Here is a 17,911-nt window from a genome sequence, read left to right as displayed (position 1 = left end):
TGAGTTTTTTGAGGAAGTAACAAAGAGGATTGATGAGGGCTGAGTGGTAGATGTGATCTATATGGACTTCAGTAAGGCGTTCGACAAGGTTCCCCATGGGAAACTGATTAGCAAAGTTAGATCTCATGGAATACAGGGAGAACTAGCCATTTGGATACAGAACTGGCTGAAAGGTAGAAGACGAGGGTGGTGGTGGAGGGTTGTTTTTCAGACTGGAGACCTGTGACCAGTGGAGTGCCACAAGGATCAGTGCTGAGTCCTCTACTTTTTGTCATTCACATAAATTATTTGGATACGAGCATAAGAGGTACAGTTAGTAAGTTTGCAGATGACACCAAAATTGGAGGTGTGGACAGCGAAGAGGGTTACCTCAGATTACAACAGGATCTTAACCAGATGGGCCAATGGGCTGAGAAGTGGCAGATGGAGTTTAATTCAGATAATTGCAAGGTGCTGCATTTTGGGAAAGCAAATCTTAGCAGGACTTATACACTTAATGGTAAGGTCTGAGGGTATGTTGCTGAACAAAGAGACCTTGGAGTACAGGTTCATAGCTCCATGAAAGTGAAGTCGCAGGTAGATAGGATAGTGAGGAAGGCATTTGGTATGCTTTCCTTTATTGGTCAGAGTATTGATTACAGGAGTTGGGAGGTCATGCTGTGGCTGTACAGGACATTGGTTAGGCCACTGTGGGAATATTGCATGCAATTCTGGCCTCCTTCCTATCGAAAAGATGTTGAGAAACTTGAAAGGGTTCAGAAAAGATTTACAAGGATGTTGCCAGGGTTGGAGGATTTGAGCGAGAGGGAGAGGCTGAACAGGCTGGGGCTGTTTTCCCTGGAGCATTGGAGGCTGAGGGGTGACCTTATAGAGGTTTACAAAATAATGAGGGGCATGGACAGGGTAAGTCTTTTCGCTGGGGTCGGGGCGGGATCCAGAACTAGAGGGCATAGGTTTAGGATGAGAGGAGAAAGATATAAGAGAGACCTAAGGGGCAACGTTTTCACACAGAGGGTGGTACAGGTATGGAATGAGCTGCCTGAGGAAGTGGTGAAGGCTGGTACAATTGCAACATTTAAGAAGTATTTGGATGGGTATATGAATAGGAAGGGTTTAGAGGGATTTAGGCCAGGTGCTGGCAGGTGGGACTAGATTGGGTTGGGATATCTGGTCGGCATGGACGGGTTGGACCGAAGGGTCTGTTTCCATGCTGTACATCTCTATGACTCTATGACTCTATTTGAAGCTCTGACCAATTGAATGGGATCGCTAGGCTTCCCCAGAACAATCTAACCTTAATTTATATCCAATATTTACAATTCTTGACTGATAGCAACAGTGGTCCTAGTTAGCCCACAACAATATAACTTTAATCATTTTGACCGGAAACCCTGGTTAGCTTTAGCTGTTACACCATTTTTCTAGTCAATCAGTATTGCAGTCTTGGCTTCTGCGTCTTGTTAAAGCTAAACGTACTTGAGCCCTAATGTGTCCTATTATAATTCCACATGTTCTTTCTTTAAGCTACATTACAGTACTTAGTTAACACTTGAAGAGAAGCTAGCTTAAAGATAATAATATTTGCAATAATATTTGCAAATTGATACTTTTCATTGGTAAACCTATAAGCAGTAAAGTTTGATAATCTATCCCTCATTAATTACACAAATGCATCAAGGAGATGAAGTCCAACAAATCTATTCACCAATTTGAGGAAATTCCTGCTTTAAATGAGTGAGGTATGATATGCATTTCTTCTAATTATATAGACTATGAATATTATGCAGAGAAAAATGCCTAGGAACTGATTTGACATATTACGTTTTGAAAAGGTTATCAACCCTTTTTATGTGTACATAATAATACAAACATTTGGTAGTTGTCATGGTGATGAAGCATATTCTATTAATGGCTTTTTGTTTAATTTGATTCAGTGTACGCTATGATATTTAGGATCGTGAGCTGGACTTTCAATGGTTACAATGCAGCACATGGAGAGCACACAAGGGGTAGGAACAATGGCATTTAGTTCCCACATGTGTTACTTTGTTCTGCATGTTGTAAATCCACCACGTGAAAATGAATAAAAATATTATTTCAGATACCATTCCTTCAATCATCAGAAAACATCAAAATAAATCAGCATTTGAATAATAGGAGATTTTCAGTGCACTATTATATTTCTGATTTGGAGATGTCGGTGTTGGATTGGGGTGTACAAAGTTAAAAATCACACAACACCAGGTTATAGTCCAACAGGTTTAATTGGAAGCACACTAGCTTTCGGAGCGACGCTCTTTCATCAGTGACAGTGGAGGGCTCAATCCTAACACACAGAATTTATAGTAAAAATTTACAGTGTGATGTAACTGAAATTATACATTGAAAATTTGATTGTCTGTTAAGCCTTTCATCTGTTAGAATTCAGTGATAGTTTCACTTCTTTCATGTGTAAATCACAAAATCTTTTTAAAAAATAGTTGCATTCTCAGGTTAGCTGTTAACAATGGTGATAGCTAGACAATATGTAGAAGGTATTGTCCCCCTGTGTTCTCTGTCTGTGCCATGATGTTTAGATTGATTTTAATCTAAAAAGTGAGATAACGGAGTTTTACATAAATTCATGCAGTTTTTGAGCTCAGAGTTCTACATGAATGCATGCAGTTTTTGAGCAAAGTACAATGTATCCCTGCAAGGACAAATTCACCCCACAAAATATGTGTGTGTGTGTGTGTGTCTGTCTGTCTGTTTGGGTTGGGGGTTGTGAGTGTGAGAAAGTGTATGTGTGTTTGTGTATTGAGTGCAGAGTGTCTTAAGTCTGTGAGGGGGTGCATGTGTGAGTGTGGGAGTGTGTGTGTCTGTAAGGGTGTGTGTGGGTATCTGTGTGCGCGTCTGTGTGTATGTGTGTATAGGAGTGCCTGTGTGTGTGTGTGTGTGTGTGTGTGTGTAGGAGTATCTGTGTGTGTGTATAGTGCAATGGTGGTCACCTGTAATGTGACATGAACCCAAGGCCCCAGTTGAGACCTTACCTATGGGTACCGAACTTAGCTATCAGCCTCTGCTCGGCCACTTTGCTGCCTGTCCTGAAGTCCACCTTGGAGGATGGTCACCCAAAGGTCCAAGGCTGAATGTCCTGGACCACTGAGGTGTTCCCCAACTGGGAGGGAACCCTCCTGTCTGTTGATTGTTGTGCAGTGCCCATTCATCCGTTGTCGTAGCCTTTGCTCGGTTTCTCCAATGTACCATGCCTCCGGGCATCCTTGCCTGCAATGTATAAGATAGACAACGTTGGCTGAGTCACATGAGTACCTGCCATGTACAAGGTGGGAGGTGTCCCCACGCGTAATGGTGGTATCTATGTCCACACTCTGACACGTCTTGCAGTGCCTACCGTGACAGGGTTGTATGGTGTTGTCCTAAGAGCCGGGCAGCTTGCTACGAACAACGATCTGTTTGGAGGTTTGGCGGTTGTTTAAAGGCAAATAGTGGAGGTGTGGGAAGGTCTTGGTGAGGTGCTCGTCCTCATTGATAATGCGTTGCAGGTCACGAAGAATATGGCATATCTCTGTTATCTCACTTTTTAGATTAGAATCAATCTAAACATCATGGCATAGACAGAGAACACAGGGGACTAACACCTTCAACATATTGTCTAGCTATCACCATTGTTAACAGCTATCCCGAGAATGCAGCGTTTTAAATAAATGGTTTTGTGATTTACACATGAAAGAAGTGAAACTATTCTAACAGATGAAAGGCTTAACAGACAATCAATTTTTCAATGTATAATTTCAGTTACATCACACTGTAAATTTTTGCTATAAATTCTGTGTTAGGATTGAGCCCTCCACTGTCACTGATGAAGGAGTGTCGCTCCGAAAGCTAGTGTGCTTCCAATTAAACCTGTTGGACTATAACCTGGTGTTGTGTGATTTTTAACTTATTATATTTCATTTCTATACATATTTCCTTACTGTTAAATCTTTGTTTGGTTGTCTCAGTTGCTACTTGCAGTGTTGGAAACATATTTGGGTGTAGTGGGAAAAGCTAACAATAGGAAAATTGCTCTAAACTATCAAATCCATCCTTTAGCAACCTGATTCAGTAGAACAATGTATTTTAAATGGATCATTCTAAATATCAGAAAGCTCCTTCCTGGAAAAGACAAGTAAATTTGATTTTAATATACCTTTTAGAGGATGTGCATGAATGAAATTATATAAATGCTTAGACATTAAAAATGGATTTCCATATTCTTTGCACATATGTAAAGGAGAGGCAGCCAATATTATGTTGTGACCTTATACAACTTGCCCCTTTTGTTTCCCCATTTTTGTGAGATAAGGATGTAAACAGAATCAGTTACTTACTCAATACAGTTTACTCAATACAAGTAAAACACTACTGGAAAAATGAAGACATGATGGCAGGATATATAATGGATGCTATTATGAAGAATTATGAAAATTATGAAAAACTTTAGAGCTTAAAAACAGGCCCAAAAGATCAATGCATATGCTTTCTAAACAAATTATTATTCCTTTCCCCTTACCAACTTATTCTTCTGTTCCATTTTGCCTCATACTTGTTTATTTTACCCTTAAGTAAAGCCATTTTATGTAGTGGCAAATTCTTTTTCAGAATATTGCTGTAGCCCAACATTCTTTCTGATTTATTATGTTAAGACCTGATCAGTGTTACATAATCAAATCTATTGTTTATACAGGAGGATGTCATGCATATTGGCCAAGGATATAGGATCAGACTTTATATTGTCTTTTTTTTTATTTCAAAAATATACTTTATTCATAGAATGATTTTATGGTCTGTACATTTGATCATGCCATACATATGTCCATATTTACAAACACAGATTCGACTTTATCCTTGTCATTCGCATTTACAATCCTGTGCATTTTTCAATCTTGTACATATACATGTATTTGGCTGAGGCATCAGCAGAGCCCAAAAAAACGTCCGCATGGGCCCCTTTTTTTTTATTTCAAAAATATACTTTATTCATAAATGATTTGATGGTCTGTACATTGGATCATGCCATACATATGTCCATATTTACAAACACAGATTCGACTTTATCCTTGTCATTTACAATCCTGTGCATTTTTCAATCTTGTATATATACATATATTTGGCTGAGGCATCAGCAGAGCCCAAAAAAAAACGTCTGTATGGGCCCCCTGTTCTTCTTTAGGCAGGCCGATCTTACACGGTGGTCTTTCCCCACCGCGCCTTGGCGGCAGCTGCCCCAAGCTTCAGCGCGTCCCTCAACACGTAGTCTTGGACCTTGGAATGTGCCAGTCTGCAACACTCGGTCGGGGTCAACTCCTTCAGCTGGAAGATCAACAGGTTTCGGACCGCCCAGAGAGCGTCCTTCACCGAGTTGATGATCCTCCAGGCGCAGTTAATGTTCGTCTCGGTGTGAGTCCCGGGGAACAGGCCGTAGAGCACGGAGTCCCGCGTCACGGCGCTGCTCGGGGCGAACCTCGACAAGCACCACTGCATTCCTCTCCAGACTTCCTCTGCATAGGCACATTCCAGAAGGAGGTGTGTGACAGTCTCGTCCCCCCCGCAGCCACTTCGAGGGCAGCGTGCGGTGCGGCAGAGAGTCCGGGCGTGCATAAAGGATCTCACGGGCAGAGCCCTTCTCACCACCAGCCAAGCCACGTCTTGGTGCTTGTTGGAAAGTTCTGGCGATGAGGCATTCTGCCAAATGGCTTTGACAGTCTGCTCAGGGAACCGCTCGATAGGATCCGCCCTCTCCTTTTCCCGAAGGGTCTCAAGGACGCTACGTGCTGACCACTTCCTGATGGACTTGTGGTCAAAGGTGTTTTTCCTCATAAATTTCTCCACGAAGGACAGGTGATACGGAACGGTCCAACTACTCGGAGCGTTCCGCGGCAGCGAGGCCAGGCCCATCCTTCGCAACACCGGGGACAGGTAGAACCTCAGTACGTAGTGACACTTGGTGTTTGCGTACCGGGGATCCACGCACAGCTTGATGCAGCCACACACAAAGGTGGCCATCAGGGTGAGGGTGGCATTGGGCGTGTTTTTTCCCCCATTGCACCGGTCTTTGTACATAGAGTCTCTTCGGACCCGGTCCATCTTTGATCTCCAAATGAATTGGAAGATGGCCCGGGTGACTGCGGCGGCACAGGTCCTGGGGATAGGCCAGACCTGTGCCACATATAGCAATACTGAGAGTACCTCACACCATATGACCAGGTTTTTTCCCGCGATGGAGAGCGACCGTTGCCCCCATCTGCCTAGTTTCTGTCTCATCTTCCTGATCCGCTCCTCCCAGGTCTTGGCGCACGCCCCAGCCCCCCCGAACCAAATACCCAGCACCTTCAGGTGGTCAGTCCTGACGGTGAAGGGGATAGAGGATTGGTCGGCCCAGTTCCCGAAGAGCATGGCCTCGCTCTTGCCTCGGTTTACCTTGGCCCCCGAGGCCCGTTCGAACTGGTCGCAGATGCACACGAGTCTGTGCACGGACAGCGGATCCGAGCAGAAAACAGCGACGTCATCCATGTACAGGGAGGCCTTAACCTGCAGGCCCCCGCTGCCAGGAATAGTCACCCCTCTCAGGCTCGCATCCTTCCTGATGGATTCGGCAAATGGCTCTATGCAACACACAAACTTTATATTGTCAGTCATGTCCTTCCCTTTCTCTTTTGCATGGTTTCATCCTAATTTGTTGATTTGATCACATTAGTTCATTGAGAAGTTTCAGACATTCCAGTTGTATTATTAGGGAAGACAAATCATGAACGTATGTGTCTGAGCTCAGGTTTCAGCTTAAGAAGCTTTTTAGTGAAATGTATATAAACTCTATATTGTTTTAATCGATTGTTTGGTAACTCTATATCATCTATTCATTTAGTCTTTTATTTTAGAAACCCAATGAAAATGTTTGTTCTTTCTCCAGGATTAACCAGCTCTGAACAAGGTGTGCATGGTCACTTAACCATCATTCATGAATGTCTTTTCATTCAATAACAGGAAAGAGCTTTCTACCTTCAGTGTTTCATTAGCTTCTGGCCACAGACTCAGGAGCATGAATGTGTATGTGTTATCCTTACGGCTGTCCTGTTATCCTTCTGAAGGGACAGTCTGCTTTAATCCCTTGTTCCAAGTACTACCAGTTGTAGGAGGCAGAAGGGTCTGCCTTTCTGTATATGGCTCTTGACACTATGATGGGAGTCTCTTGGTCTTCATTCACAGCCATGGTAGTATGGTCAGGCTATAATTCCTGAGAATAGACACCAAGACCAAGAATATTCACAGTTGTAAGATGCTGATCTTCAACTCCATTTATATGACCTGTCTGGGATTTCGGAGAATCTTCTGCTGATATTTCAGCAGCTCATTGTGAGAATCCCAGGGGGAAGTACAAATATGAATTTCTAGGGGAATGTTAGGAAATAGAGAAAATATATAGGAAATATTGTTGAAAAAATTAAATGAAGAGGTTATCAAATAAAAGACATTTCTACAATTTTTAATCTACTGGTGAACTGCAGTTATGTAGCTTGCAGGATAATACCTCATTTTCAAATTTTGTTTTGGTGATACTTATTAAGTTAGGAATGAACAATTAAAATGATTCTTTGTGGAACACTAACCAAATGTTACTCAAACTGCACAATGTTCTTTCTTACATTCCATATAATAGTATTGAAATTAAGGCACTTAGTTCTTGACTTTGTGGAACTTATTCTGAATCCCAATAGCACTCGAGTTAGTCAGCCTAAGCTCTTTCTCAAGACTTCTAAAAGTGACAACACAATCCTCTTTGCATCATGAGCAAATGGACTTGGACAAAAGTTCTAAACCATTACTGGCAAACTCCAAACTATTGCTTTAGGTGGCATGCAAATGAACCACATGACAACCCAGATTAAGAAACACAATCTAAAACATTTTTGATGAAGAAACAAAAAAATATTGAAGGGGAGGTAGCTTGGAGTTAAGTTTTGATAATCTTTAGGCTTCCTACCAGCCCTGCTGAAATAATACTGGCTGGCTTGTCAGCAATGTCATTAATAATTTATCTTTGTTTTCATTCAAAGTGGTAAGTCAGCAGGCAACTGAAGTAATTTAAATTTTAATATAACCCTATTTGGGTCCTTCTAGACTACTATTAAAACTAAATGAAGATTTTCAACTAAAACAATCATTCTCATCGGGACGAGCTAGATATTAAAGAGCTGAAGGTCAACCTTATATTCATGTGTCAACTACATTACTACAAATCGGACTTTTAATCTGCATGGGTAGATTGTATGATGTTTTTCATTACAACATTAAATCAAAGAATGTTTAAATTGAATCTTTCATAAATAATCTTCGGGATTTGGTTGTGATATTTTCCACCATGTTCTATTTTAGCAGGAAGTGTAATTTTTTTCCATTTTTGTACAGTTTTCTTTTTCACTTTGGTCAACATATAATAACAATAATGTAACATTGAGGTAAACCAATATTTAACTTCTGTGGCTTTAGCATAATTTTTAAAAAATCATCTCCACTGCTCAAAATAATTGTGATACAGATTTGTATAAAATATGATGTGGAGATGCCGGTGTTGGACTGGGGTGTACAAAGTTAAAAATCACGCAACACCAGGTTATAGTCCAACAGGTTTATTTGGAAGCACACTAGCTTTCGGAGCGACGCTCCTTCATCAGGTGATTGTCATCAGGTGATGAAGGAGCTTCGCTCTAAAAGCTAGTGTGCTTCCAATTAGACCTGTTGGACTATAACCTGGTGTTGTGTGATTTTTAACTTTGTTTAAAATACCCTGCCTTGGCAAACATTTCCACACATGGAATTAGATTAAATTAGATATTTAGAGTATTTTTTATTAAAGCTTTGGAATCTTAGCAGGTTCAAAATGAGCATGTGGATGTCTCTAATTCAGGACGATCCTTTTACTTTAAACACTGTCGCTGGCATTCGTTTGGGAAATAGGTCTGTCCTGATACCTGACTTACCAGAAGAAATCTTTAATAGTCAGCCAAGGAAGGACGGAAGCACTATTGAATGGATAAATCCAATAATGTAGCTTGTTTTGTTTATTTGTCTGCTTAGGTTGCTTCTGCACCTTATTTTGCTTATTTGTGGAGTCTTATCAGTAATTTGTGTCTTCTGGAGAAATTTCTGTGCTGCCTCTGGATTGGTTTTATCTCCTTTGCATATGTTTCATTCCCGTCATGGACAACTTGATAGGAGATTGGGAACAATGCATAATGCAGGAGACAACATGATAAAAGACACATTCATAAAAGACACATCTAATTGAAACTACCTAACCCTTTCACCCTGGTTACAGAGATACCATCTAAACATGATATTCAATCAAGGGAAACAGACATATATTGCAGACATGCTATCGAGAACAGCATCCCGATGAAGAAAGTAAAGGATACTATGATACAGTGTCAAGTCTTCTGGAACCAACATGATGTAGCAAGTCAATGTGCTCTGAAAATCATCAGCCCAACAGAAATATTGAATCTGACAGAAAAATCAAGTGAATTCTCCAACACAATACAACTCTCTTGAATGTTACAGGAAGCAGAGATGAAAGAATGGCCCAAGAGCGTCAAGGACACTCCCTGTTGCTAGAAGGAGTATATAAGCAGGCCTTGTGTCGTGAATAGATTCCATTTTGGAGTCTATTGACAAGCTGATTTGTTTGCAAGTCAGATCACAATTCAGGACAATGAAAAGCATCTGTTCACTATGTTCGTATATTGGGTCTTGAAATTTTAAAACCATGTATTAGTTTGCATTCATAGGTATGAGTATTCAGAAATCTGATGCTCATAAATCAGCGATCCTCTGTACAGAGGTAGATTTACAGCTTCAGATGGCATATTCTGAATAGCAGCAATAATGAGTGGGCTCTGCTCCATGCGTGGTCTCTACTTATTGCATAACTGAATGGAAATTGGCCCATACAAATCATGACATAATATGGTTGAAAGATCATTCTGCATAATGCATACAATGACCACCTATATTATAAAACACTGTACCTGTCCACCTATCAGATTGTTTTACTTATTTTTGTAATTCTTGCACCTTCCACCATTGATAATCCCTGAAACTTTGCTGAGCATCTGATTTGGATTTTTTATTGTAAAAAGAAATGCAGAAATGTTCTAAGTACTGAATTTAACAAAATTCAGGGGAGCTTCCCCATAATTAACAAATGAAGCTCTGGACATACATAGTTTACAAATGTGTGATTTCTGAGGATTTTGTTTAATTAGCTGATCATTGTCTTTGCAGACCTTCTGCTGCTTTTTGTTGAAGCAGATGGTCATTGTCCAGATTACAGTTTATTTACTTCATACTCTGGCAGGAGGGGGTTGAATACAGTATAACACCTTTATTTTCACCTATCGTCATGGCAGCCCAATGGCACACTTTTATCCCTGTGCCATTGTATGGAAAAGTACTTAACATTTAGAATCTAATTGCTTTGAAAATAAAATTAATTAGTTTTGTAGCAATATTGACAACAGGTTAATGGAAGCTGAAAATGTGTTGCTGGAAAAGCGCAGTAGGTCAGGCAGTATCCGAAGAGCAGGAGAATCGACGTTTCAGGCATGAGCCCTTCTTCAGGAATGAGGAAAGTGTGCCAAGCAGGCAAAGATAAAAGGTAGGGAGGAGGGACTTGGGGGAGGGGCATTGGAAATGCGATAGGTGGAAGGAGGTTAAGGTGAGGGTGATGGGCCGGAGTGGGGATGGGGGTGGAGAGGTCAGGAAGAAGATTGCAGGTTATGAAGGTGGTGCTGAGTTCGAGGTTGGGACTGAGACAAGGTGGGGGGAGGGGAAATGAGGAAACTGGAGAAATCTGAGTTCATCCCTTGTGTTTGGAGGGTTCCTAGGCGGAAGATGAGGTGCTCTTCCTCCAGCCGTTGTGTTGCTATGGTCTGGCAATGGAGGAGTCCAAGGACCTGCATGTCATAGAGAAGGGGAGGGAAATATATCCCTGGTGGTAGGGTCCATTTGGAGGTGGTGGAAATGACGATGGATGATACGATGTATATGAAGGTTGGTGGGGTAGTGGGTGAGGACCAGTGGGGTTCTGTCCTGGTGGCAATTGGAGGGATGGGGCTCAAGGGCGGAGGAGCGGGAAGTGGAGGAGATGCGGTGGAGAGCATCATCGATCACATCTGGGGGGAAATTGCGGTCTTTGAAGAAGGAGGTCATCTGGGTTGTTCGGTATTGGAACTGGTCCTCTTGGGAGCAGATGCGGCTGAGACGAAGGAATTGGGAATATGGGATGGCGTTTTTACAGGGGGCAGGGTGGGAGGAGGTGTGGCCTAGGTAGCTGTGGGAGTCGGTGGGTTTATAGTAAATGTCTTTGTTGATTCGGTCGCCCAAGATAGAAATGGAGAGATCTAGGAAGGGAAGGGAGGAGTCTGAGATGGTCTCATCCTCCTTCCCTAGATCAGACTCCCCTCTCCCCTTCCTAGATCAGGCTCCTTCCTCCCCTTCCTAGACCTCTCCATTTCTATCTCGGGCGACCGAATCAACATGGACATTTACTATAAACCGACCGACTCCCACAGCTACATAGACTACACCTCCTCCCACCCTGCCCCCGTAAAAACGCCATTCCATATTCCCAATTCCTTCCCTCCCCTCCCCTATCAGCGTTCCGAAAAGACCGCTCCCTCCGTGACTACCTCGTCAGGTCCACACCCCCCACCAACCCAACCTCCACTCCCGGCACCTTCCCCTGCAACCGCAAGAAATGCAAAACGTGCGCCCACACCTCCCCCCTTACTTCCCTTCAAGGCCCCATGGGATCCTTCCATATCCGCCACTAATTCACCTCCCCACCTCCACACACATCATTTACTGCATCCGCTGCACCCGATGTAGCCTCCTCTATATTGGGGAGACAGGCCGCCTACTTGCGGAACGTTTCAAAGAACACCTCTGGGACACCCGGACCAACCACCCCATGGCTCAACACTTCAACTCCCCCTCCCACTCCACCAAGGACATGCAGGTCCTCGGACTCCTCCATTGCCAGACCATAGTAACACGACGGCTGGAGGAAGAGCACCTCATCTTCCGCCTAGGAACCCTCCAACCACAAGGGATGAACTCAGATTTCTCCAGTTTCCTTATTTCCCCTCCCCCCACCTTGTCTCAGTCCCAACCATCGAACTCAGCACCACCTTCCTAACCTGCAATCTTCTTCCTGACCTCTCCGCCCCCACCCCCACTCCGGCCTATCACCCTTACTTTAACCTCCTTCCACCTATTGCATTTCCAACACCCCTCCCCCAAGTCCCTCCTCCCTACCTTTTATCTTAGCCTGCTTGGCACACTTTCCTCATTCCTGAAGAAGGGCTCATGCCCAAAACATCAATTCTCCTGCTCCTTGGATGCTGCCTGACCTGCTGCGCTTTTCCAGCAACACATTTTCAGCTCTGATCTCCAGCATCTGCAGTCCTCACTTTCTCCCAACAGGCTAATGGAACACTGACAATGCATTTTAAAATGAAATTCCAGTTGCTGATGTAAAATATCTGCATTCTCCAAAGTGCACCTGGTAAGAATTCTTTCCTGTCATGTTAATAAAGGACAAACATGAGTAAACCGAACTAATCTTTCAAAATTGGTATGAACGAGAACACTCATGTAGAGGAAGAATGCTACATGGAGTTAATGGCCTGAATTTTGTGGTAGTAATGGCAGCGAAACTTTATTCACTGTCTGTACTAGTCAGTAAATGACAACAACTTTTTGAAGTTCACACACATGCAATTAAATGCAGAAATCAAGAAGTTTCTTCAATGATCTATGTTTCTTCAGAAGATTTACGTTTTAATAACCCCAGACAGCAATCAAGTAGAAATCATCAAGCTGATGAGAACTTTACTTTCATGCTGAAAAAAACTTCAAGATTTTACACCTTCAACAATGATGTCTAACTAGATTTTTAAGGCACACAAAGTAGTGTTGTTAAAAGATCTATCTGGCTCTGAAAAACCGTATCCTCATTTGTGCAATGTTAAACTTCTTCATTCTATTAAACATTCCGCAAGTTCTTCAGACACTTATTTAAAAAGTTGTTTTAAGGTGTTTCAGTATTTGCCTTAATGCAATAGTATACATGCACCAATCATTTGTTTTCCTTCCTGTAATAGCTAAAATGAAGGATAATCAGATTTTTATTTCCTGAGTTGTTGGCAATGGGAATTTTTAAAAATTGCTTTACCTCCTTAATAAAATCAGTATCTGTCTGCAGATCCTTGACTTGGCATCAGGTTCAAATTAATATCAGGAAATAGGCAATTCAGACACCTGCAACTGTTAAATTGTTGTGAGGGAGTGCCTTTGAGACAAGTGAAAAGTGTCATTGGTTCACGATTGATGGCAAAATCTGGCCAGAATAGATTAATATTTGCAAATCTCATTGATCATGGTCGTGGGTAGAAAGATGTTGCCACCAATTCTCTTTACTTGGCTGGGTCTAATAGTTTGTAATGCAGGTGCTGAAAATGTGTTGCTGGAACTCAACTTCAACTCCCCCTCCCACTCCACCAAGGACATGCAGGTCCTTGGACTCCTCCATTGCCAGACCATAGCAACACGACGGTTGGAGGAAGAGCGCCTCATCTTCCGTCTAGGAACCCTCCAACCACAAGGGATGAACTCAGATTTCTCCAGTTTCCTTATTTCCCCTCCCCCCACCTGGTCTCAGTCAAATCCCTTGAACTCAGCACCGCTTTCCTAACCTGCAATCTTCTTCCTGACCTCTCCACCCCCACCCCACTCCGACCTATCACCCTCACCTTGACCTCCTTCCATCTATCGCATTTCCAACACCCCTCCCCCAAGTCCCTCCTCCCTACCTTTTATCTTAGCCTGCTGGACACACTTTCCTCATTCCTGAAGAAGGGCTTATTCCCAAAACGTCGATTCTCCTGTTCTTTGGATGCTGCCTGACCTGCTGCGCTTTTCCAGCAACGCATTTTCAGCTCTGATCTCCAGCATCTGCAGTCCTCACTTTCTCCTGTAATGGTAGATGATCAACTACTATTGAATCTTAACAAGTAAAAGCCCTTGGCTGAGCAAGATGTAGTTTATTGCATGGTAGCAAGTCAGTAGATCATTAGATTGGATGGAACTTAATGTAGTCTCTAATATTAAAAGTCTCACCTCCATTACCTTATACAACAATTTTCTTTATAAGAATTCATTATTTGCAAATATCTTTCTTGACAGTGTTTTGTTTCATAGATACAGGTCCATTATTGACAAGAAGAAATAGATAATAAAAGGGTTGCTTGATTTATGCAGTTGAAAAATGGTTCAATGTACAGGTTCTGTAAGTTTTTTGGCAGTCAACTGTAATTTCCATTCAATCTTCTAATTAAAATTGCATGTTTGCTGACTGCAAACATTTGAGAACTTCTTAACAGCAACAAATAAAACAAACTAAAACTTCAACAATGAGAAATCAACCTGAAGGTGGACATGAACATATGAAATTTAATTATAAACTGCAGGTAACAGAATGAGTAAGTTTTTGTTTGTTTCTTTTGCCTGTGACCAGTGGTTTGCTGCAAGGATTGGTTCTTGGTCCACTGCTTTTTGACATTTGTATAAATGATTTGCATGTGATTATAGGAAGATTGGTTAATAAGTTTGCAGATGACACCAGAATTAATGGTATAGTGGACAATAAAGATTACCTCAAAGTACAACAGGATCTTAATCAGATGAGCTGAGGAGTGGCAGATGGAGTTTAATTTAAATAAACATGAGGTGTTGGATTTTGGTAAGGCAAATCAGGGGCAGGACTTATACACTTAATAGAAAGGTCCAGGAGAGTGTTGCTAAACAAAGAGACGTTGGGGTGTAGGTGTTACAGCTCCTTGAAGGTGGATAGGGTAGTGAAGAAGGCATTTAGTTCACTGGCCTTTAGTTGTTAGTGCATTGAGTATCAGGGTTGGGAGGTCATATTGCAGCTGCACTGGACATTGGTCAGGCCACTTTTGGAATACTGCATTCATTTCTGGTCTCCCTGCTATCGGAAAGATGTTGGTAAACTTGAAAGGGTTCAGATTTGATTCACAAGGATGTTGCCAGGGTTGGACAGTTTGAGCTATAGGGAGAGGGGGAATAGATTGGAGCTATTTATCCTGGAACACCAGAGGCTGAGGGGTGGCCTTATGTACGTTTATAAAATCATGACAGGCATGGATAGGGTGAATAGCCAAGGTGACCTTCCCAGGGAGGGAGAGTCTAAAACTAGAGGGCAAAGGTTTAAGGTGAGAGGGGAAAGATATAGAAGGGATCTAAGGGACAATTTATTTCATGCAGAGGGTGGTGCTTGTGTGGAAGGAGCTGCCGGAGGAAGTGGTGGAGGCTGGTACAGTTACAATATTTAAAAGCGATCTGGATGGGTACATGCCGGAGAAATTTGCCCAATAGGTTAGAGGTCACAAAACACTGCTCGAAGTGAAATTGACAAACAGTTTATTGCAAGTGATATCACTGGTGGAGTAAACAGACTAGCTGACAGAACTGACAGCCTGCACAGAGAATTTGATTTCTCCTCCCAGATCTGGGGATGAGACCAGTTTTATAATTTGGAGATGCTGGTGTTGGACTGGGGGGTACAAAGTTAAAAATCACTCAACACCAGGTTATAGTCCAACAGGTTTAATTGGAAGCACACTAGCTTTTGGAGCGACGCTCCTTCATCAGTGACAGTGGAGGGCTCAATCCCAACACAGAATTTATAGCAAAAATTTAGTGTGATGTAACTGAAATTATACATTGAAAAATTGATTGTCTGTTAAGCCTTTCGTCTGTTAGAATACAGTGATTGTTTCACTTCTTTCATGTGTAAATCACAAAACCTTTTTTTTAAAAGTTGCATTCTCAGGTTAGCTGTTAACAATGATGATATCTAGACAATAAGTTGAAGGAGTTGGCCCCCTTTGTTCTCTGTCTATGCCATGATGTTTAGATTGATTCTAATTTAATTAGAATGAAAGAAGTGAAACTATCACTGTATTCCAACTGATGAAAGGCTTAACAGACAATCAATTTTTCAACGTATAATTTCAGTTACATCACACTGTAAATTTTTGCTATAAATTCTGTGTTAGGATTGAGCCCTCCACTGTCACTGATGAAGGAGCGTCGCTCCGAAAGCTAGTGTGCTTCCAATTAAACCTGTTGGACTATAGCCTGGTGTTGTGTGAGTTTTAACCAGTTTTATAGTAATGCTGCACAATGACACTGATTAAGAAATGGGAAAATACAACGTTTCTGAAAATGGAGTAATTTAGTTGCAAGGGTGTTAATTGGAAAACAGTTTATCAGATGAATGTTCTGTTCCTTCACACAATGCAACATCCTGACAGCATCATCGTTCCAATCATCTTTCCAGGTAGGTGTTAGTCTTTTCTGGAGTGGTGAGGTGCTTCCATTGTTCTGTGGTGCCTTATCTGTCTGTCCCACTCTTTGTGTGGCTTTGCTGCTGCTGGATTGTGAGCCTCTGTCATGTCCATGGGAGTTTGAAAGTGTATTCTATTGTCTGCGTATTGTCTGACCCAGTTCGTGAGCTGCTCAGGAATTCTGGGTGTCCTGGTACAATTGACCAATTTGCTTTTGTGGGCCTATCATGGGTTAGCAAATCTTTTCCCACAGAACATGAATAGGACAGACTTAGAGGGATATGGACCGGGTGCTGACAAATGGGACGAGATTAATTTAGGATATCTGGTCAGCAAGGACGAGTTGGACTGAAGGGTCTGTTTCTGTGCTGTACAACTCCATGACTCTATTGCAGCTTTTATAATTAAAGTTGTGCACAGTTGTCCAGAGACATCTCACAGGTTGTCAGCCGCAGTTTCTGGTTTTCGAGTATCTATATGATCTGGCACCCTCTACAGGGAATCTATGGTATGTGTAATTAGAACAAGCTGTGTGGGAAAGCTTTTTCATTGAAATATACAGGTTACAAAGCAGAAAGTTTTAAAAAAACAGGAAATATAAGAAACAGGAAATATAAGTTATAATTAAATTTTGTATAGAATAAATAAAAATATAACATGCACACAATATTATTGGAGAAATATAAAAGTGGAAAACAAAAAAATACTATTTCAATTATTTTGATCTAAAAAGCTCTGTAGCAGTTTTTTTCTGAGGGAATGAGATTTGTAAAGTTACCCTTTTTTTTAACCAGAACCAGAGACTTTGTTCCTGATTAGTAGTTCATAATACACAATTGAAAGCTAGGCTTCTGATTGACAATGCCTAACGTTTCTATCTGTCTTTTGACAAATAATAGTGGATAATTAGCCACAGTCAATAAACTGCAGTGATCTCTGTATAAAGTCTATTCACAAAGACTATGCCTGTACCTGCTGTGGTGTAGCGGAATATTACTGACAACAACATTCAAATTTCCACAGTGGACAATGCATACATGTTTGCTAGATGCTGTTGACCATTCTCCTCTGAAGTGTCTACTGATGCTAGTGCAGAAAAATTCAAGCTTTAATTTTTAGTTAATAACTTTTTCCTAGTAAGGTAGCTCAATATAATTCTATATACACTGATACATATCTATGAGACAGTACCAATTACAATTCTTTATGATAAACATTTTCTCAGCTGTGATTATTAACATTGCAGGAATGCTACAAGTGAGATTTATAATTAAATGACTAAATGAAATTGTGACTATATTGACATATGATTTTTTTTGTGTAACTAAAAGAAGTGGGACTTTAAAGCCAAAATGAAGGTTGTTTGATATCCTGCATAGCCAAGAGCTACAGATATTTACTGATGTGTGAAGAATGATATGGTATTAGCAGGCCAATATTAC

This window comes from Chiloscyllium punctatum, chromosome 39 (genome assembly GCF_047496795.1).
Source record: "Chiloscyllium punctatum isolate Juve2018m chromosome 39, sChiPun1.3, whole genome shotgun sequence".
NCBI lineage: Eukaryota > Metazoa > Chordata > Chondrichthyes > Orectolobiformes > Hemiscylliidae > Chiloscyllium > Chiloscyllium punctatum.
The sequence above is the reverse complement of the archived record's forward strand: the minus strand, read 5'-3'. Positions refer to the sequence as shown.